The sequence below is a fragment of the Anas platyrhynchos genome, chromosome 15, assembly GCF_047663525.1.
Source record: "Anas platyrhynchos isolate ZD024472 breed Pekin duck chromosome 15, IASCAAS_PekinDuck_T2T, whole genome shotgun sequence".
In the NCBI taxonomy this organism is placed as follows: Eukaryota; Metazoa; Chordata; class Aves; order Anseriformes; family Anatidae; genus Anas; species Anas platyrhynchos.
In genome coordinates this window covers 17,790,257-17,813,637 of record NC_092601.1, presented here as the reverse complement: position 1 = coordinate 17,813,637, position 23,381 = coordinate 17,790,257, and the positions used below count along the sequence as shown (strand labels likewise).

At 46.4% G+C, this 23,381-nt stretch overlaps 1 long non-coding RNA gene across 1 annotated transcript; it reads left to right on the top strand.

Moving 5' to 3' along the window:
* The first annotated feature begins 213 nt into the window (after positions 1–213).
* Positions 214–12,493, top strand: LOC119718412 (uncharacterized). Its single transcript, XR_005269458.2, has 2 exons — positions 214–310; positions 10,592–12,493. It is a non-coding gene; the product is annotated as an uncharacterized lncRNA (long non-coding RNA).
* Positions 12,494–23,381: the final 10,888 nt, after the last annotated feature.

The window sequence follows — 23,381 nt, the reverse complement described above, 5'->3', positions numbered from 1 at the left end:
TGCTTTTTTTGCACTGTAAGTCACATTCTTGAACTAATTGACCCAATTAGCCAAGACTACTGTCCCATTTCTCACCCAACCCACACACCTGTAACCAGACCCAGGACATTCCTGCCCTGCCAGGTGCCCCTGGTTAGTAGCTTGGAGTGTCTTCAGGTCTCTCTTGTATAAAAGAAGAGGCTTAGGAGGGTATTGTTCTTTGGTCTGTGTGAACAGTAATTAGCATCCTCTTGTCCTCTAGGGTAGCAGCAGGAAGATTTGGGCTGTGATATCTGCTTCCAGACAGATTATGTTAGAAGGCAGCAAGGAGGTAAGATCTAAGAAGGTCTTTTCCAATTTCCTCATTCTAGTTAAGGAAACACTACTGAAAGCTGTTTGCTGTTTCTCAGAGCTATGTACTAACATGAAGCTAGCACACAGCATTGGACAGGCTCACAAGTGCAGAATGATGCTGAGATCAATATTCAACTGAGTAACTGCCAGGAGGTATTCAAATGACCTTTCAGATCAAGAAGCACTCTGTGTGATGAAGCCAACCAGAAGGGACAGTTAGTGTGGACTGATTGGTACACCAGACTTTGTCTTAATTGTGCTAAGAGTTGTTATTGCTGTGAGAGAATAAAATAGTAAAAATGGATTGGGGGAAAAAAAGTATGTGTGGCCTCATGTACAGGTAAAGGAACAAAGTGAAATGGAAGGGATGAAGGGGAATCTTACAGGGATATGACTCACCCCACAGAGTGGATGTGTATCTAGGCAATATATTGGCGATATATGCTTTAGAAAATCATCTTGTCTAAGATCCTGGCTCAGATGAACAGCAAGGGTGTTTCAAACTGAAAGATGATTTAAGAGGGCATAAAAAGAGCTGGCTTTGTGAGAAAGGACAGAAATGGGGTCAAAACAGTAGAGTTTAAATACCTCAGCCATGAGATGGAAAGTAAACAAATTGGGGAAGCAGCTCTTAATGATCAAGTGGTGAACTGGAAATAAAGCTACTTCCTCTGCTGTGATTTAGGGCTGCCTTATCATGCCCTGCTGTAGTAGGGGCTGTGTGTGCCTGGTGTAATAAAGCTGTCTTGCTCCTGGTCGCACAGTGAGGATCATGCTGTGTGGCTCTGTGGGCACCAGCAAACTGAAACGGAGAAAAACCGACTTCATAATAACTAAGCCATAAATAAAAGGCTTTCTATGCAGGAGTCCTTTTATTGAGGAATAGGCACACAGAGCATCTCCTTTGTCCTGGCTTTCAGCTGCAAGCTGTGATGACACTCTCAAAGCCCCCATAACCCCCAGAGTAGAAAAGCAGGGTCCCTGAATTGACTTTTAAGGGGGCTTTAAGTATCCAAGCCCAGCTGCTGCCCTCCTGCTCAGCTGCTGCAGAGCTTGGCCCCAACTATGTCACCTGAAGGTCCCTGGGCTTTTGTTTTCAAAAAAGATTTGTTTTCCTTGTTCCTCTGTGCAGCAAACCCAGCTGTGGAAATTCTGAAAAATTAACATCTTATCACATCTGTGCATATGAAAGCTCTTGGAAAAGCCCTCATCAGTATGCCACAGGCCAGCTACAAGCACTAATAGGCAGAAACAGCCAAATATGTTTTGCCCCTATTCCACCAACTGTGCTGTGTCAAAATATGCCAGCCTAGTGCCAGTTTTCCCTTGCATTTCAGACCTGCTGGAATCCCTGTGCAGAACACCATTGAGCATAACAGGGTAGATAGTCAAAAAAATAAATGTTTGCATAAATAGTCCATTAGGCTGCATCACACCACCCAGCATTTTTTTGCTTTTGTAAAAATCCCTGGGTAGCTCAGAACTCAAGATCTGAAATCTGTGCTTGTACTTCACAGAGGACAATTTTCTGTGATCAGAAAGAGCTGTTCTGGAAATTTATCTCCACAGTAGGCCCAATGGAAAAAGACAGCCAACCTGCAGGACTAGATGCAGCAAGAAAGGGTGGATGAAGCTGGCTTTCACTGTGCAGCCTGATCTGTGTGAGGGCATCCCCCAAAGAGCTTAGTTATTAGTCCTCCCATTCTGCTCTGCCCAGCCTGGTGTGGGTTTTATCACTGTTCTTAGTGTTTTGGTCCTGCAGCATTGAGCCTCACAGCTTATTTAAAGGTGATAGATTTTCTTCCTCCTCTAAGCAAATGCCACTTGATTTCATGAAACCAAACTGACCTTCTACCAAATACCTCTTCACTGAGGAGAAGGGAGGCACAAGGGATGCCCTTGGGTTAGGAGCCAGGGGGCTCTGGGCTGGGACTGCTCTGCATCCCTTGGCAGGCAGGGGAGATGATCCAGCACAAGCAGAAAGCCAAACGGGAGAAGAAACCAGGACTTGCCAGGCACAAGTTGCTCAACATCATCATATTTCAATATTTATAGAATGCTGTTGCCTCTCAAATGTAAAATTGGGCTGTTATCTCCGTATGTGCAGATTTTCTACAAATGCAGATATACTTGCTTTGTACTATAACTCTTTCGGTCCCTTCCGCTATTTCTTTCCTAATCAAAGAAAATCTTTAAAAGCTTCTCTTCATTCTCCTCCTCCTATAATTAGGATGGATTTATTCTCCATTACATAAAATTCCAGACAACACACCCCAAAAACACTGCAGTTTTGGGGTATGGCTTCCTCAGTGTGAGGACTTGAATGCCTCAGAGCCCTCACTGTGTCATAACCAGGGAGGTTCCTGCCTTTACTGATTTACGAGGTTTTTGACAGATCTACCACAGGTTAATGAGAATTTCCCCCAAAAAAGCTGAGTTTCTGAAAATCACAGTTTCTAAAACAGGGACTACAGGGGAAAGTAAATTTGGCAGAAAAAGCTGTTGCCTTACTGTGCTCTAATCATCATTTCTGCAACTGCTGTCTTCAGGGATGCCTTTAAAAGATGGAAAGGGCCCTATTTCTGCCCCCAGGTAACCTCACTGAAACCAGAACAGCTTCACTGCTGGAAAAGCAAGTTTGAAGTGAAATAAGCACCACCCACTCCAAATCCACTTACCTGCCTGCTGATAAGGAACCTGATGTTTTTCCCACCCCCAGCCAAGGATTTTTGTCAGTTTTATGTAAAATTATGCGGATCTGCCCTCTGTTTTGTGATGTGGAAGATGTATCTTGGCTTAATTATTCACCCTGTGAAAACACATTTTACTCCAGGCAGATGGCTGCTGGCTGGGACAATTTCTCATTTTCTGGCAACCTTAAGACCTATAGGGACCATATGCCGTACCATATAGCTTATGCTATGTCTGAGCAGCCCCAATCAATCTTCCCTTGCAGGAACGGACCTGATTTTAATAGCATCCCTGTCCTTGTTTTATCAGGGACTGTCAACAGCATAAAGAAATACTCTAATAAATAGTGATACATAAATACTGAAACCCTGTATTTACCACATTCAGTGCGCATTGCTGAGCTGTTCATCATCTGATGTTACTGGTGTTGCGTGGCAACTGGTGTTTAAAGGTTTGCTGACTCAAAGAGCCTCTGTACTGTAAAAGGTTCAGCGTATTTATTTGACAGCCTCTAGCTTCAATGGGTTCTTTTTCATCTTTATGTGTGGCTGATGTCTATAATGATTATGAAAACAATTTAATTTTGGTTTCCATAAAGCTGAGGATTTTAGAGTTTTTAATATTACTGGGGGGGAAAAAAAAGATTTGAGCATGTCAACAAAGAGGACTTGGTGTGTGTGCTGCTTTCCAAGGGTACTTGAGATCACCAGCCATGGCTTTGCAGCTATCAGAGCGTGGCCTTTTCATGAGACCATGACCGGGTGAGATGAAACCCTGCGGTGTCACAGGTGGCTCCGCTTCACTGGGTCCTTTGCTGCCTCTCTGCAGGGGCAAGGAAAGAAAAAATAGCTGAAGGCAACCCAAGGGTTTGTCTAGTGGCTGCGTGTTGCAAGGCTGCTTTCCCAGCACCTGCTGATGTTCTGCTGCAAACAAAAGTCACTGTGGGGAAGGCTGTGAGATACCTTTTTATTTTTTTTTTTTTTACTATAGTGAAAAGTACATTTGAATAGCATGTGGAGTTTCAAATTTCCAATCTAAATGTACCAAAATTCTGTGTAACATTTTTTTTTAAAAACAAAAAGTACTCTGGAGACTTGGTGATCCCAGTGCAAGAGGTGCTGTAGGTACAATGCTCAGATATGCCATGGGGTTTGGCAGCTGTTCAGTTTCAGTACGTTGCATTATATTATTAAATCCCAACACTGGCTAGCGACACATTTATTTATACCTATTAAAGGAATGAATATTTGATTGATATCAATTTCTAAAGTTTGTCCTTTGTTTCTGCATACTTTTGCTGAAGGATGTTAGTGATTTTGCTGTCTGTATACTAAGATACTATGAGAGAGCCAGCCTGTGCTAAATCTTTGTTTATTCAGCCTCCTGTTCAGAGTTCAGATGTTAGCATCAAGGGAGTTTTCCATTGGTTTCAGCCAGTTTTAGCTAAAGCCTTTAGAGAGACAAACTCCACAATTTTGATGCAAGTAGCGTTTTGGAGGAGGTTTCCTCTAAGCTGGGAGATGAACGATCTTCTCGGGGGAGACAGGGAGCTGGAGGAGAAAGAATAATTTCTTCCTTTCCTGGAAAGCCACAGAGATGAAGGGTATTTTCTTGGTGGGAAAGCAATAGGGCTAACCGATCACTGCTGTCTTGTCCACATCACTAGAAAATTAAGTAGCAGCCACAGGTTATTTTTTTTTTTCTCTGAACGTTTGTTTTGTAAAGGACATTGCAGCAGAACTTCAAAATGACTGGAAGAAAAATAAAGGGAAGATGCTGGACATGGTGGCAACTGGGAAACTGGGCTCGCTGTTGGCCTTTTCAAGTACTGCCAAGACATGCTTTGCCTCCTGCTGCCAGCTTGATGCATTGTCAAAGGGATGCCATGTTTAATTAATACTGCATGCAGAGGTTGCTGGAGAGGGCGCTGAGTTTTGTTTATTAAAAGAAGATTAGCTTTGCGAAGCAGGTATATTTTAATTAAAGGAAATGTTACCTTATGTTCCCTGTAGGCAGGGGAAGCAGTCACACCTGCATCATTTCTGTGTTTTTTTCCACATGATGGGATGTTTTTTCTGCCAATAATGCTTTTTTTCTGGATTCACCCTTCAGTGTTGTTGTCTCTGATGTAAAGGGAGGTTGCCTATTGGAAACACCTGTCACTGCCTGAAGCCTTGACTAACACTGTGCTCAATGTCAGAGTTCCTGCAAAACCACAGAGTCATGTGGGATTTGGCCAAGCCCCTCTCCCTTACCTGGGTGCTCAGCAGTGACTTTGGCTGAGGGGACCAAAGAAGGGACCAAATGTCTCAGCTTCCATCACCTGCATCACAGCAAGATGCACGTTGAGCCAGAGAAGCATCCCCATGCACAGCTCCCTGCTGTGCAAACCAAATGCTCCAGCACGAGGACGTGGTCTGCAATCCATGCTGACCAGAGCACTGCAGAAACCTCAGGACTGCCCAGGTCCTGGGCACCTCCTTGGCTCTGCATGGAGAAGAGCTTGTGACCTTTAATTTTCCTTTATGTCAACGAGGTGAGGAGATCAATGTAAATATTTTAGAGCAGAGTGCACATGTGGGAACTGATCACAGTTGTACTCCATGGGTTATTTTCCAGGGTTTCCATTCAGACAGGTTTTTAATCAGCAATAGTTTTTCCTTCAGACTTGTCAGTGCTGGCACAGCACCTGGTACAGAGGATCCCGCTGCGAGGCACTGACATGAATAAAGGAAGAGGAGGTCAGGGATCTGCCAGGCAGCTTCATCACTATCTTCTTCAGACGCAATATTACTAGCCATTTTTGAGAGAAGAAATGACTTTTAATTATGCTGCATTATAACAGATAGTGCTTTTGCATCCTACATACACCTTGACAATACTTCATCATTAACCCACATAAAAGCACTCAAGCAAATGAAAAGGTTGCCATAGGCAACCTCCTTTCGACATGGCAACATTAATTGCAGGACTCCCTGAGTGGATCAGGGATTCCCTACCCATTAACTAACCACCTTGATGAGAAGGCAGCAGCAGTTAAAATTAAAGAACCGAGCTGAGCTTTGCCTTCAGAAGGTGGGGGGAAAAATGACTTAAATACCAAGCTTTAGCAATTGCAAATCATAAATGACTTTCTTTGTATGAGAAGAATGAGAATTGTTTTTCTAAAATGCAGCAGAATGAGTAGAAATTGTAATTCAGCAGATTAATTCCAATAGGGGCATAATTGATACTTAAACTCAAATAATAATCTTTTAATCTACATAACTTAAACTGTGATAATCTACAGGAGGGAGTTATTAACAATACTTTCCAACAGTTAGTCTTGATCAGGTTCTTATCCCTTCAAATAAATCTCTTTACAATAAATACATTATATTTTAGAAATTAATGTGTTCTTCCACTCGAGTTCATCCTCAGAAGATGACCAAATTCTGACAGATCTATAAAGCAAGCTACAGTCTTTTTATTGGAATCTGGCAAGGGATGACACTTATGTCATGGATGTGCTTTGTGCTGTCCCTGGGAAAATCATCTCATATTTCACCAAGCTATAGTCTCCAAAAAAATTGCTGTTTTCATACACTCAGTAAAGACTCACTGGAACACTGCACAGAAATCCCTGAGGATCATCTCTGCAGTGAGCCCCGCTGGAAGGCTGCAGGCAGCCAGGGGCTTGCGGGATGGACCCAGGCAGCAGAAGGCCAGCACCAAGCCCTGCCCTGCTGTCCATGCTCCTCTTACCGATGTCCTGAAGGTGAAAGGAAAAGGAATCAGCAGCAGCAAGGGGAAGGAAAATGAGGAAGGAGCCAGACTTCCTTCAAGAGGGAAGTGAGCAGAATTCAGTAAAGGGGTGGGGGAATGCAGGACCAGTGGGAAAGGGGAGAAGGAGCCTTTGGAGATCCCTGGCAAGGCTTTTGGCCAGCAGTTAAGGTAGTAATTAATTCAAGACAGTGGAAAAGCCTTTACTTGCTGAGTTTTATCATTTCTGCTCTACAGCCTGCAAGTGCTTGTCCTTGAGCAGAGGCCGGGGGGAGAGGGGGGGAGGAGATGCTGCCCAACACAAGCCAAAGGGTCTGAGTTTACTCACAAAGCATTTGCTGTCAAAGGTATAGTTGCGTGATTTCCAGAGGTTTCTTTTCCCATCTGTTTGCAAAATGGGCTTTATAGGCCTCAGAGGAGCAGGGAAAACACCTGCCTGGACTAGCTCTGAGGTTCCTTGGGCTGATCTCTACTAGGGTGAATTTTTCAGTTTAAAAATGCGTCTGTGGGCAGCTGGAAGTGCAGCATGCATGAGTCTCTCGAGAAGATGCTGAACTCTTTCCTTTTGAATGCTTCCCCCATAGCTGTTGCCAACAAGAAGGAAGAAATCCATTATAAGCCAAATTTCTACAATGCTTTATAAGCTACTGATGAAATCCATGCTCGCTCCATTTTTTCCCCCTTCATCTTTCTAATTAAAATGCAAAATTAATCTTATTGGAATTAAAGCTGGGATTTTTTCCCTTGCTTAGAGTTGTTCTGGAATAAGGACACCCACATTTCCCTTCACATTATGCTAATTGCTAAATCAGCTTATTATTAGCTGCCCCTTGCTTTAATAAGAAGATTTTCATAGGGGTGGACAGGGCAGCTCAGCGTGCTGGTGAGGAGGCCTGAATGCCAGACCCACTGTGGGAGCATCTTCAGCTCCTCCTGTCACTGCTGTAAGGAGTCTTTTGATTACAGGAAGGTCTCTGATGAACACCCTAGCTGTGTATCTGAGCAGAGAAAATACGTTTATATGAGCATATACACTTATAAAGATAATTGCCTGGATTCTGCTGTAGAAATACCAGTGCCTTTCATCTAGCCACTGCTATCACATGAAGCACTTTTAAAGTGAGGGGCGAGCTTTCGTGGAGCAGAAACCCTCTGGTGCCTGGAGAGCTGTTTGCAGGGGCTGGGCAGTGAGATGTCCCTTCCCCGTGCAGGCACAGCCTTGTCTTAGTCTGATCTCAGCAGCTGGCTTCAGCCCCTGCTCTTCAGCCCCAGGCTTTGATGTTCACCCAGAGGAAGTGCAGAGCAGGGTGCAGTGACCCCAGCTGCAAAGCATGTTTCAAGCCTAGCATCACAGATTTGGCCCAAATTAGGCTTAATTTCACTTAAGTAAGGAATGCTGAAAAAGAATGAAAATTGATTTACTCAAAAGCTTTTTAAAATCTTGTTTTTATTATAAGCTTCTTGGGATTTCTGCCAGAAAAATACCACCAATGATTGTTTACACCCTTGCCCATACTGTGCTTCAGCATTAATAGCCCTTGAGATACTGAACTCACACAACAATCATCCTAATGGACTGTAACTTTCATTGCTAGTTAAAAAGCAAATATATATTTAAAAAAAATAAAATCAATGCCTTATTGAAGTATATTTGGGCAGAGTTTCACTGGAATAAGTGAAAAATATCAGACTAGTACACAGCTCTTTACTAATGCAACTACCTGCAATATTCCAAATTGTGGAATCCTTTTCTTGGTAATCAACTGTTAGCACAGATAATCTGCTGTAATTTGCTCCAAGAGTGGAATAAGGTTTGTTTCAGAATAATTCTGGGCACCAGCCATGAGGCAGGTCCATCCTTTATGGACTTGACCACTTTCTCTCATGTTAGCCAGGTTAATTATCCTGTGGGATTTAATGAGAGTATTTGCCATCTGAGATACTGTGAAGGGCATAGTAGGAAGGGTGGAAAAATCTTTGGTTTTTTTCCTTGTTTTTTCTCAAGTCTGTAATGTGAAAACCTCTAAAGAATGAAAAATTAATATTTCCAGCTGATTTTTTGGCAAAGGTGAAGAGGAGGAGAGGTTTGGGTGACCAGCCAAAGGAAATAGGTTTGAGAGAAGGAAACATTTTCAAAATGTCATCAGCTAAACAGAGGAAACAAGCGAAAGAAAAAAAGCTGTACACAAGACAAAGAATAAAGATTTTCAATCAAAATATCTCAGCATGAATAAGATACAACTGGATAACACAACTTTTTCACTTTTCATTGTTCTCCATAAAAATATTATAGGAACAATAAAAAGCAGAAGGGCAGCGAGTTTGGCGTGCTTTGCTTTGCCCAGAAATGCCCAGTTTTCCCTCATTTTCTCTTGCCTCTGCCATGTCTTTGTGGGGCATCCCTGGGCACGTGCGACCAAGGCAGCCCCATCCTGCTCAGAGCTCTTCCCACTCACCTCCTGCCACACTGCACAGGGACCTGCTGGTGAAAGACAGAGGGAAAAGCCCTGTCTTGGCAAAACCCACGTAATGAAATACGACTGAACTAATGTGCCCAGCTTTCCAAATTCACACCTGTGAGCAGCCTCAGCCAGCACATCAGTTGGCAGCGCTGTATTAAGTGTTACGTCTCCAAATCGTGCAGCAAAAGGCCTTGTCGCTTCCGTTTCCTTCGTGGGTGCAATATTTGCTTTATAGTCACATCAAAGGCAGGAGGCAGTTTTCACTGTGTTCTGTTCTGCTCTTGGGCTGCTTACCTGGGGTTTCCACTGGTTTCAGGACTTGGAGAAAATGCGAGGGCTGGGGTGGGTGCAGGAGGGCGAGAGGTGGAACTGGCTCAGACAAGCTGGCTCTGTACCTCCAATGAGACCAGCTTTTAAAATCTTGCCTTGATTAAGCCCGGGAAATGGCCTTATACTCTGCAATTGCTGGCAGAGAGCCTGGGCACAGGCTGGTCCTCGACACACTGCTCTGAAGCCAGATTCACCTCCGCAATGGCTGGAGACCTCTAGCTGGGGTTGGGTTGGCCTTGCTTGGTGCTTTCTTGATCTGCTGGCTTCTTCACAACCTTGCCGTTGAGAATAAAACCCAATGATTTGATGGAAGAAGCCCCATAACTTTATTGCAAATGGGTCTGAACAGCCCCAGGCTTTCTGCAGGGGCACTGGGTCTGCTGGGCAGCAGTGCTGCACACAGAAGTTCTGCTTTTATTTCCTCAGATTGACAAAATATTGCATGAAACAGCAGTGACAGAAACACGGCTCAGCTCCAGCAACCGACTGCACAAAAAAAAAAAAAATCCCTGTCCAGGACACGTCCATCAAAACCAGCCTCTAAAACCAATTTCCTGTCTTTTCCTTGTGCCAAGGCTGTAGCAGTAAGAAAGCTGTTGTAAAAGAACCCTTTCTTGACCTGCCAAACTGGGGAGATATAGCAAAGGTTATTATTTAAATGTAAAAGTAAAAGGAACCCTGCTGGGCAAAGGGCTGGATGATGGGGCTGGGCTGGAATGGCTTCATGGGCACGAGGAGGGCCAAAACTATAATCCCCATTGCCAAGGCTAAATTATAACATCTCCATTATTTTCTGTTTTGGTCGCTGTTCAGTACAAAAACAATACTCCCTCAGTTGTTAACATTTCCTACTAATGAATTCGTGTTTCTCCTGTGGAAGGTGGTAGGTGTTATGTGTGCAGCTAGCGCTTGATTAATATGAACATTCAGGCAGGACTTGAACCCAACCTCGGAGGAGGGAGGGCGGCTCTATCCATAAATACCTCATCCTCTTTCATTCTGTGCACTGGCAGGGGCTGGAAGCACCAAAATGCCCAAGGAAAAATGTTTTTAAGACCTCTCCAACCTGCCCAGACGCACCGAGCAGGAGGAACTCACCAGAAATGCTGTCTGCATTTAATTTCCAGCCTGGTTTTGCAAATCCCTGTGGCAGAACCACAATTCAAGGAGCAGCCTGGCCATGTCAGGTGCTCAGCTCACACCAAGAGGGAGTAGGGACAGACGGACAGCGGAGGGGGCACACGGAGACTGAAACAAGCCGCAGGCCCCATGCCAGCAGCAGTGCCAACAGCGAGATCCCAATTCACCCCTGGGCTGAGGATCAAGATAGACAAACAGCAGAGGGGACACTATTTGTCCCCCCTCTGCAGATGAGGTGAGACTGTGACACAGGTTTGGGGCCACTCCAACCTCCCCTGCCTTGGGGACCCCACAGGACCCCCCTCACGATGCTCATCCCACCTCCCTTTCGTGGTTTACAGTGTAAATGCCTTAATCTGCGCCAGCCATCCAAAACCTCCGTGAATGGAGAGAAACAGGCACCCATGAGGGTGATTCATCTTGTCCTTATGGAGCTGTCTAAAATAGGTCAATGAATCACGCTCTAAAAATGCCTTTTTCTCCTACAAACCAGCAAGGGAGTTTCAAGGATGAGCTCAGATGTAGATGCCTACCTTGTGGACATCTGAGGATGCGTTTGCCATCCTACCTCTCTATTTCTTCTTTCTGCGTGGGCTGGCCCAGGGAAGGCATTTCAGAAACCTGCAGGGAAGGAGCAGCTTTTATTTGGAGAGGGCTTGCCGGTCTGATGCAGGATCCCAGTGCCTCCCATAAGCTGGGTGCCCCCATCCAGCCCCCTGGATGGTGACACCCTCCCACCAGGGCACTGAGGCTCGCTGGTCCATCTTCAGGCTATTTCCAGCAGCACACCGAAGTTTCTGCCAGGTACAGATGGTGGCTGGAGCTTGCAGGTAGCAGCACCCAGAGGACTCACAGTCTGTGCCACTCTCACAAATACTGATGGTTGGCAAAGCGTGGCCTCAGGTGAGCGGGCGGATCACTGAACAACTACATGCACCGATAGGGTTACAGCTTTTATTCTGACTGAGCCTAGACCCCACAAACCTTGTGAAACACCCTGATCATCGCTTTTCCTTCAGCCTATCCAAGGTCTCTGCCCCTGCCAACGGGGCACGGGATCCCGAAGCTGCTCCCGGCTTCCTTGCAGACTCTGTTCAGTTCCTGGCATTGATCCTGGTCACATTTCTGGGCACAGCCATTCAGCCAGATCACCCACCTGGGATTCCTGCTCCATCCTGAGCCCATGGTCAACTCTCATGTAAACCTGATTTTTCTTGATGCACCACACAATGCTCAGTTTGTGAACTTCTTGCCGGGTGCAGCCAGGGCCAGAGACGCTGCTCAGGTTGGGGCCTTCGGTTTCACTCTCCCCACTGACAGGGCAGTGGAAACACGTGGTTGAGAATCACAGAGTTCAGCAAGAGAAAAGGGAATTTCTCAGCAAAATTTGCAGGTTTTGCCTTCTGCCCTGACAGTTACAGAAGCTTATACCAGACTCATCTATATCAATCCCGCTCGCTCTCACTGCTCTGTCACAACCACCATTAATCTCCGCCAACACCGATGCACTGAGCAGACACCCGGAGCTTCCCTCTAATGAATTGCACGGGAAGGGTGGAGATGGGTCAGCCCTTTCCATGAGCAAGAACAGCCAAGGGCATCACAAACATATGAAAGCAATCTGCTTATGGCCTCGTTGCTCCAGGCTGCCTGGAAAGCTGCCACTTTGCCTGTTCCGAATTTGCTACCTCGCATCTCAGACTCTACAACCTCGGGCACGTGAATCAAGTCTTGGGCTGGCAGAAGTCAGCTGAAGGCACCTGCCTGGCTCTGTATTTCACTGTAACTGCCTTTCCAAAGGCAAACAGGGAACACTTCTCACATCAGGGTCTAGGTGATGTCCATACCTAGACAATCACAACACAATCAGGCTACAAGCTGGCATGGTACCAAGGAGGAGAAGGTCATTCCAAGGGGTCTCTTGGGCAGACTGGCAAATAAACAGCAGGCACTTGATAATATAGCCGGTGTGCTCCTCTGCTCTTGAAAAACCTCTAACAGGTATAAATTATTCTACCTGCACTGGCTTCAGTGGAGTGTCAGAGCTGAAACCTTATTACAATGTTTATTCATTTATGTTCGGAGTTTAGTCAATCCAGACATCTGTCTTTAACACAGCATATTAACGAGACTGCCAATGGCTCCGAGTTTAATTTTATGCATACATGAAAAGCGTAACTTCAGTCGTGCCACACACTCCTGATTTACAGACAAAATGAATAGCAGCTCTACCAGTTTACAGCCGCCTGATTGATGCTGTGATGTCTGTAACATAAAATTAAATGGAAAGGCATTATCTGCGGGAGGATGGCTGGGCAGCGCTGTCCGGGGCTGGCGGTGGGAGCAGGCTGGGCATCCTGCCGTGGCAGCCCTCAGACCGAGCAGAGCCTTCTCTCTGGGCTGCTTCACCTCCTCCTCTGCACATCTTGGATGGCTCAAGTGCTTGTTTGTAAGCGCATCAGAGCACGGTTATGATTAACAGCTCGGCTTGCTTGCTCAGCCACTGTATCTGCTTATCAGAGAGTCATCTCCTGCAGGTGATTAGGGGATTACCTCCCGGCACTGCTCCCTGCACCTCTCCTGCTATGAGCACCTCGTGGAGGTTGGCAGCTGATTGTGCTCTGGGAAGCTTCACAGGGATCCCTGGGGCCACTTCGCAGCAGGGGACACCAACCTGCTGCCTCTGGTCACATGGAGCCGTTTCCCTTCCACCTCAGTGCGCAGATTAATGCAATAATGGGATGCTCGGGGAAGGCAGGCGAGGTTCAACCATGGGAATGTGAAAGCATCGGTACCTTTAATTTTTAATTGCTTCTCATCAGCTGGCATCGGGGAGGATGAAGTTTCCTGAAATTTTAATTGGCAAACCCATTGACCCATTTCCTTCTGCGTCCCTGGGTGGCAGCACAGGGAGCGCGCTGGGCTGGCAGGAGGACGTGCATCACGCCAGAACTGGAGGTCTGGGGCTGAGAAAAACCCAAACCCTAAGGACATCTGGCAACTAGAAAGCAAAAACTAGAAAAGAAATGTAAAATGGAGCAAATCAGAGAGAAAAGTGTTCTCAAAATCAAAACCAAACAAGCCAAGCCTTCCAAAGAGGGGCGGTTTTGATGAAATTTGGTGAAATTGTTGGGTGAGAAGTCACTAAACCACCTTTATTCCACCCAAATCATGTCAGGGCAACCGAGGATCTGCCCTGCGCCATGGAATGCCTTAAGCAAAGCTCTGAGCAGCGAAGGAGCAGGCAGGTGTTGGCTCTGCTGGAGGATGGCAGAAGCAGAAATCCCTTTCAGAAGGGGGAAGCTGGGAGGAAATCCTGCCAGATGAGATTCCTGACATCACTGTGCAGATGCAGGATACTCCAATGTTTTGGATAATCACAGGAACTGGGAGCTGGGCGTGGAGCCGGTGCCAAATGCTCTGTGCAGGGCTGGGGAACGGGCTCTGGGCTTTCCCCAGGGAATATTTCTCCCAGAGCAGTGAGTCCTGGCCACCACCTGGATGAGAAATACCTTGAATGATGCCTGGCCTCAATGAGACAGGGAAAACCGTGTCAAACTGACATCGTTTCCATGCCTCATTTTCACAGAATATATAGTATTGTTTAACAAGGAGAAAAAAATCTCCTAGAAAGAGACTGCCAATCACAGAAAGAGGCTTAAAATCCTGTTCTACATGAATATGAATTCAGAGTCATATATAAAATAACATTCTTGTCAATCAGGAGCTGTGTTATAGACACAAACCTGACGTCAAATCCAAGCATAACAAGGAAGCTGACTGAATGACAGATTGCATGGAAGACTTCCAGAATCAGGCTTTAAAATGCAGTTGGCCAGACACCGACTTTAGCAGCATTTAGAGATGAACTCACCATTTAAAGTTTCAAGTTTCATTTTTAAGGAAAACAACGTGCTCTGTTACCCAGATGGAGGTTTTCTTTGAAAAGAAGTCATTAACTTTTAAATCGCCTGATGTCATCCACCACTGATACATACACACACCTACGCGTGCGGAGCAGACAAAGAAGCTCGCCACAATCCACTTCAAGGTGATGTGTAATGTCTTCAGAAAAAAAAAAAAAAAAAAAGGCAAAAAGAGAACCCCCAAAGAGCTGACTGGGTATTTAAAAGCAGTTTTTAATCTGTACACAGAATTCAGTGATAAAGTAGCATGTCCTAGGGGAGAGCAATAGCAGGAAATGGGAGGAATATGTCCAGCACTCTCCCCAAATTAGGACTTCCTACAAAAAAATCAGATAAAATCCTTACTGCCTGGTGCAGCTGGGAAAAACATTCATAATTCAGAAAGGCAGATGCTGCCTTGAGCCTCGCTGAGCCAGGGCCAGGGGAGAAAAGAGCAAAGCGCTGCCGCAGTGCAAGGGCAGGAGGGCTGCTTCCCCTCCACCCGGAGCCCAGCAGTGTTCTCGGCCTCGCTCAGCACCACGCTGGATGAAGGTCGCATGAAGCAGCTCTGCCGGGAGGCAGCAATGCGTGTTGCCCTCTAGATGACAGCAACGCCACCTCTCAGCATAGTCTCGATAGAGATGCTTGCTTCTCCCACCTCCAGCACTGATGCTTCGCAGGCTTAGCCCTCGCCGCCTTGGAAATTAAGATTTAATAGGGATTCGGGAAGGTGGCTTCTTTATGCAGGTTTAATACTAATTAATTAGTCAGGGTATAGTTGAGAACAAACCTGGAAAAAATCAGCTGGCATTTCAGTATTATGCGATAACCACCACAATTATTTGCAGATCGATGTGTCTCCTTTAGATTTAAAATGACAGCTCATTCCTCTGTGTTAAACACCAACTGAGATTATTAAAAACATCTATTGAGGCTTTAGCATCTCTGCAGTGAAATATTCATCAGTCTCATGCTTATTAGGGCTCAAAAGAATTGATACATTTTTAATAATCAATTGCCATTTAAAATACCATAACATTCCAGTTAGACACAAATTAAACTTAACCATCCCAAATAAATTAACTTTTTTATTTAAAATGCTAATTAAATCAAAATGTTTATGGCTTTGAAACATTGTTCCTTCATTTCTTATTTGAAGAAAGGTGTGCACACTGCACAAAACACGAGTTTCGATGTTCATTCTGCTCAGGCTGAGCTGTGCTCCTCCACAGACTGTTTTCACAGCAAAAGAAACTGCCACACACCAGGAAATTAGGTCTGTTAACGAAGCAGCTAATCAAAGCCTTGACACTGCAATTTGCCGGCCAGCCTCGGCTGGTGGCTTCAGGTGCAGGCAGCTGAGCTGAAGCCCCAAGGGGCAGGTGAGTGGCAGCGCATCCATCGCTGCAGCCTGAGACCTGGAAAACAGGTATGGAAATCTTCCCCATCAGGAAATTATTTATTTTCAATAGTGTTTGAGTCACGGCTGAGCCACTGCTGATAGAATGCAGGAGTTGTGCAGGGGCGTAGTGGAAAAGAGATCCCCGCGGGATCTGTGCGGGGCCATGAGGGGAATCCTTCCCTCCCACTGCACCAACTCATACTCTGGTTAGCAGCCTCAGCAAAGGGGGACAGAAAACAGATGGTGGAAAAGAGAATATCCCTTCTACAGCCGGAGTCAGCCTCCCTGGGTCAGTTTTCCTCCAAGATACTGGAAAGGGAATTCACTTTTCCTCTGCCAGGGGGGGTTTACACATTTTCAGTGGGGAAAGAGTAGGTGTTAAAGTCTCCTTTCAGTGCAAGTTTTTCGCAGTGCTAGATTTTCACCAAAGAAACCCTTAAACTATTTGTGCCTCTGTGTTCCCATGTTTTGGCAGCACGTGCAGAAAGAAGCCCTGTCCCGTGCCGAACCTCAGTTTGTCATTCTGCACCTCACCTCCAGAGTTCGCCTCCTTCCCTTGCAAAGATGGATTAACATCCCTCACCAGGACTTCTTGTCATCAAAATGATCTCTCCTATTCCTCGCCAGAAGGCAGGAAGACAACAGCAACTCTTTTTGTACAGATGTGCTCCACTTCGTGGTTGAGGCCCCTCAACCCAAGTGGACAGCACGTTTAAAAGAAAAGGAAGAACTACCCCGCACAGAGTAGCTTTGTGTTGCTTGCAGGAGGCAAGTCAGAGGCCAAGCTCAAAGCAAGGTCTTGGAGCTCCCCTACGAGTAGGTGATGCTTGCAGGAGCTCGAACTCCAGTGCTCCTCCTCAGTCCCTCAGGACTTGTCCAGGTCTAAAAGATGCAAATTGCATCCTCTAGAATTCGTTGCTGGTCACCGTTTCCCGTCCCGAATTGATTGTTCACCATCACAATTAGCAGAAAAGAAGAGAAAGTGCAACAGCCCACTTGAAGCTATACACCAAAACCCAGGGGCTTCACTGCCTCTTTTGTTTGTCTGGGATTATCCTTATTGTTATTTTATAATCCTCTGAGTACATCTTCTTGCAGAGAGAGGCACTTTCAGCGTGCTGACTCTGAGCCATCAGCAATGATCTATCTGGAGAGCAGGATTAGAGGTCGCATCATTTAAACTACAGAAATCAATTGAGATTCATCAGATGCCGTGCTGTTCCACATTCTTTTAATTGTTATTTTTATTGCCATCACTTTTTCTAAAGCTTCCTGGAAATTAGAGATAGAAAAAGCTTATTAAGATGTGCAGGTTTTCTCAGCAGATGCAACCCAGGGATGATCCCAGTTTGTCTGGTGTGAGATGTGCCAACCAGAAAAGCTCCCACCGCTTTAGTGCTGCCCTGACGGGGCTGCCATCCATCCCAAACTCTGCATTATGCCACCTGCTACACGTGTGCCTGTAAGGTTTGGGAAGCAAACAACCTTAACACAGGATCAACTCCTTAAACCCCTTGAGTAAACAAGGGTCCTGCAGGAGAACAACACGAGGAGATGGGATTTTAATGGGGAGGGAGTGTTTGATGACCGCATCTTTAGAAGAAGCTAGCTTTGCTCCAAAATCTGTGCCTGATTTGATGTTTTCCATCAAAACTGGCTTTGGGGTGCATGCACTTTTCTTAAGGAAAAAAGGATTTGTTGTCAGTCGTGTTGGAAGCTCACGGTCCTCCAAGGCATGCCAAGCTCTCATCACAGCCCCTTCTTGGGGCCAAGTGAGAAATAAGGCAGCAGAGAGCAGGCATTTTTAGATGCACTTTTTTGGCAGCCAAGCAGTTAACAAAGCTCTGATGAGGAGGGCGATGCCCTGCTCGCATAGCGTGGCTGTGTGTGAGGCATCCCCTCGCTGGCAGGGCAGCAGATGCACCCGGGCAGACCCGCTCCGTCTCTGTCAGGTGCAACCTGCAGCGTTATTTTAAAGATTTTTGCATTTTATCTTTTGTATCGAGCAGCGTGCGAGTCCAGCTCAGTTGCTAAGCAACATCCCCAGCGGGCCCTGGGCTTCCTTCCTCCTACAAATGGGAAACAACAACACCACAAATCCCTCCGTGTTCGCCAAAATGAGGCAAAGCCCTCCGAGTCACTGATCCTAATTGCATCCTCCCCTCCAAGGGCTTGGTCCTGCTGGGAGGGGAAGAAGGCACATAACTGCTGTCATGATGCACAGGGTTTTGAGCCACAGAAGGAGAGCAGAGCATGGTGTGGGGGCAGAAATAGCAGGAGCAGCCCCACTGCTCCCTTTCTCTGGGATGTGCTTGGTTTTGCAGATTCCCCACACCTTATCTCAGCTGTCTGCTGGTCGTCCAAACTTCACACCGCTCCAGCAGAGTCTGCTTACTTAGGATTTCTTTTCTTCCTAAGAGCAAATTATAGCCGCGAGCAAAAATCTCCAACAATTTGTGTTATCATATAACATTTCTAGCGCTTACAGGTCTTCCCATGCCTGTAGCTGTTGGATGCATTTCTCAAGGGCTCTTTGTGTGGAGGAGTCTCCCCTTTTCACTGCTGTCATTTCCAGAGGCTTTCGGAGCTCTGCAGCTCCCCTGGTCTTCAAGCGAAGGTAAATTCTTTCCTCCCCTGCCCAGCTCCAGCTCAGCCAACCTCCAAGCACCCAAAATCGGAAGCTGCGGGGCCCAGATGCCTTAATCACCCTGTGTCTAACTGTGCAAACGCTGTAAGAGGAAAACACTGCTGTAGAAACCTCAGATATATCTGCATTACCGTGGAAAGCTTCCTGGATAATTAGCAGGACTCCGGGCAAATTAGGCTGAGAGAAATGAGGAGCTCTTCCACCTTTCCTCTCTGTGCAGACGGTGCAGCCTACCCACCACTGCCCCCCTGCCTCGCACGAGTTTTTTGGCCTGTTTTTCCCTCGAGCAGCAGCTCTGCCAAGCAGGAGGGCGGTCGGCGGGGCGGGTGGGTGCCCAGCGGGGCCGCACGATGCAATTTGCACCCGCGGGTGCCAGGCAGGCGGGAGAGCGACGGGAAGAGGCAGGCTTTGAACTCGGCGGTGTCGAAATAAAGCGATTTGCACGCCTGATCACAGCCTTGTCACGCCGTCGGCTCGGCAGCAGGCACGGCTACGCACGCTGTGATCTCGGCGCGGCGCTGCCAAGAAAGCAGCCCCGCAACAAAGGAGCGAAGGCAAAAAGCGGAGAGTGAGGGTTTGTTTGTGCTGCTCTGCGTACGGCCGGCGGATGATAAAACCTTGCAGAAGTGCCTTTGATGGAGATGTTTGCTTGGGAAAACATGAGGAATTACAAACTCAGCTGGGAGCATTAGTGATGTCCTGGCCGCCTCGGTGCTCTCCCGCCTGCACCCCATGGGCAGGCTCCTGCACTGCTGCTCTGCCTCCCAAACAGCTTGCAAAATGAGCTTATGTGATTTTAGATTTTGTTTCCCTAAACTGGGCCATTTAGCATCCCAATTATTTGGCATGAGTGTTACTAAGATTATAATCCACTCTTATCCTTATTGCAGGCAGACAGCCTGTCGCACAAGGTGCCGTATGAGCCCAAGCAGGTAACGCTCTTCCTCCTGCAGTTTTCATATGCATCAATTATTTTCCTTTTTTTTTTTTTTTCATAACACCCTTGTAGGCTTAGACTAATAGATGGAAAACAACTCCAGATTGTCTAAAAGTTGCAGATATCATTAGGTAATGAATAATCAAAATTTCTTTTAATGATTTTAATTAATTTTACTTAGTGGCATTTTCAATAGCCGTGCAGTTTATACACTCATTCTTCCTTCCCATCACTTGGGATTTTTGCCAGTGGCTTCATTACTTTCAGGTTCTTTTCAGCTTGTCTGTCTCAGGAGTGAAGATGCTATCAAAATAAGGACAGGGAGCTGCCATCTGCATGGCAGGAAGCTGTTAGCAGCTCGTCATTTAATAACATACATGGTCTGTGACACAGAGCCAAGGTTGGCAGGTTCCCCCACACACTGCAGGAATGCAAGCAGGGCAAATTCAGCCACATTTAGGTTCTTGTAAAACAAGCTTTTACAGAACCCCCGAAAAATAAACATTTCCATAAAATGTAAGCACAATAGAAAAAAAAAATAATAGTGTGTTTTTTTTTTCCTAAGCAAACATTTTCCTGCTTGTCTTGCAGCTGAGATATTGCAATTTTATGCTAGTGCATGTGGCCAGAGAGCGGTGCTGAATAGGAACAGATGGGCAATGTATGCAAATCGCTCCAGTGAAATGGAGACTAACGAGTTCGTGGTGACCCAGGAATCCCACCGCAGGAAAGCGCGGGGGTGGCAGGGCGTGCAGCGAGGCTTTTCCACGTGTGGCCTCGCTGACGGATGGATGCAGGAAAAATGGCTTTAGAGGAGGCCTTGCAGAGAACTCCGTGGTACCCCAACCTCAGTGAGCTGTTTCAGGCACCAGGGAACCCTCCTGGATGAAACTCAAAGGGAAATGTTAGCGTTTCTGTGGCTTGCAGAGGCTCTGTCACCGCTCCCCACGCATGCCAACTGCGGACGTGTAAAGCAGAGCTCCCTACAAACGCGCTCAGAAGCCTCAGGATTTGACGCTACATGACATCTGAATCACGAAAAGTCCCAAGATGACAAAGCGAGTGTTGGTATCACCTCCTGAAGTGCCTGTCTGGGGCATCTTGTCCTTGTTCTGCCAGCAGCCCTGTTGGCAGATCCCATGTCCCCTGCAACAGGAGAGGTGGCAGCTCACACGATGTGACATCTGGGGGGAAGGCAATGATCCTTGTTCCCAAACACCTTGTTCCACATCGCAGTGAGATGGCAACAGCACTGCCATCTCCCACCTAATGCCCCGAGCCAGCTTCTGCTGGAGACAAGAGCAATTCACCCCTTAATTACAAAGGGAACTTGAGGAGGTTCCTTGATGTAAAAGTCGTCTTTATATCTCTAAATCTCCATTTAAACCGGTCGGACTGTGCCGATTTGCATCAGCCAAGGATCTGACTTCCATGATTGTGACACTGGCGTCAGCACCGAGGTGTACAAAGTAGAGATCATCTCTACCCAAGGGAAACCTTGTTTTTCAAAAAGCTGTCCATTGATTTAGCCATAAAACAGAACAAATTTTTAAACTGCACGTGAATTGGGGCTTTAGTATTCCTTATCTACTTTGCGATATGGCTGGTAAATTTGTTTGAGCCAAAATGTTATAAAAATGCACTTTAAAGCCCTAATAAAACCGGAGTTAACATTATGCACAGCTTGAAACCCTGGGAATTAAACACAAGGCAAAGGAAACCTGCTCCAGCTCTCCCTTAAAATAAACCCTAGAATTAAACACAGCCTTCAACTTGTCTGCAACACAGCCTTATGTGCACGAGTGGCAGGACCCAGCACAAGCCATCAGCAGCACCGTGAGCACAGGGGAAGCTGAGGGTGCCCCATCATGGAAAATGCAGCTCCCAGGAGCACGGGTCTCCCTGGGAACAACTCGCTGCCGAGCGAGCGTGGGGTGGATGCTGGCCCAGAGAGAGGGGAAGAGAAGGAGGTACAAAGCAGACAAAGGCAGGAACCACTGATGCTCTTGTAATATGGGAATGGGGCTGGAAAGAACCTCCTGGGCCTTAAGATGTAACTCCTTCCAACAGTCCCTTTTGCATCCCATATTAACCCCCATTATCACTCTGAATCATTCGTTTGTCCCCATCCCCACTGCTGAATATCTGGGCTAGAATTTCCCTTCTGTGGAGGATGAAAACATCCATTTAGCCTCTAGACAGTTTATGCTTATTTGTTCTCATGCCAAAATTGTCCATTAGCTTACACAGCACTGCTCTTTCTCAGTGTTTACCTCTCTGATGTATTCATAGTGAGCAATCATCTCCCTGCCTTTGTTGCACCTGAACATGCCTTTTTTATGGCTGATATCAGAGCAAACGCTTAATGTTCCACATTTTTTTTAATTATTTATTTTATTTTTTATTGCTATAATTGCTCTGCAGATCTGAAATGTGTCCACTCATCTTTCAAACTTCTGTGTCACTATCCATCATTATTATCTTTTCCGATCTTGTCTCTCATGAGCTTGCCAGGAACCTGGCAGCCCTTCCACAGCCAACTGCCTGGCCTTGTAGGTGCTTGTAGGACAGGGCATGGGACATCTGGGGCTTCTGCTCCATCGGACAGGAATGTGGGTCAGCGCTGAGCATCGATTCAGGGATGTTTGACCTTTAAAGAAGTTTCTGATTTCAACTGAAATTGTGTTTCAGCTGCTAATGTCCTGATGCCAGATTAAAACATCTACCATGAGAAATAAAAGGTCACTAAATCTGAACCTTTCACCTTTATGTCTGGAGGACTAGAAAGAACATATTGAGTGACACAGTTGCTAAGATGGTCTTAAATCTCCTTTAGTCCCAAGGAAGCACTGGGGACCTATGACATGCCTAAACAATAGAAATTTGTGGGTAAAAAGCTTTCCGCCAGCGTTTCTCACTGCACACACAACCTTTGCCAGCTCCATGCAAAGGTGCAGCCCCAGCTCAGGCAGGACAAATCAGAAATAAATTCTTGAGCTGCCTCAGCTGGAGGGGAAGGGGAAAATGTGAAGCTGAAGCATGGAGCTGCCCATTTGGACATTACGGGAAAAGCAATAAGGAGCCCAAGGAAGCACCAAAGAGGATGCAGAAGTCCACCAGGACTTTGCACTGCCGTCATGGGCCAGTCAGCCCTTACACAGGTTGGAGACAGAGACCATCAGTGCCTGCAGGGGGAAGATGACTCCAGTAGATTCAGCACTGAAAGTTGTTTTTTTTTTTTTTCTTTTTTTTTTTTCTGTTTGTTGTTTCTTTTTTATTCATTTTTGTGTTTAATAACTTTCCTCCAATGGGACTGCAAGTGCCTGCAGACGGGGAACAGAGCCTTGGCTGAAGCACAAGCACAAAGGCCAGGAATGAATGAAAATACCTCTGGCAGCCCGGGGAGCCGGTCCCAAGGGCCTGCTTGTGGTGAGGAGATAAAGTTTCTCGCAATATAGCAACAATGCAAATATCGAATTGCACAGAGAAAAAGAAACATCCCAGCCCAAACCTGAGCCTGCAAATGAAAATACGATGAACATTTAAAAGAGCCTTTGCAAGCCGTCCAAACCAGAGCCACTGGGAAGGCTGCTGAGGAAGCTCCACGGTCACCCCAGCGCCTGGGGCAGATGTCAGGGCCGGCGCTTTGCCTTCCCGGGCTGGCTCCGAGCCTTTTCTGAATGCAAAGAGTGACATATTGCAATTGCAACAAAAATGAGATGAAGCAGGGGCCCTGATCCTTGGCTGTGTTCCTGTAGGGACTTGGGGCTGA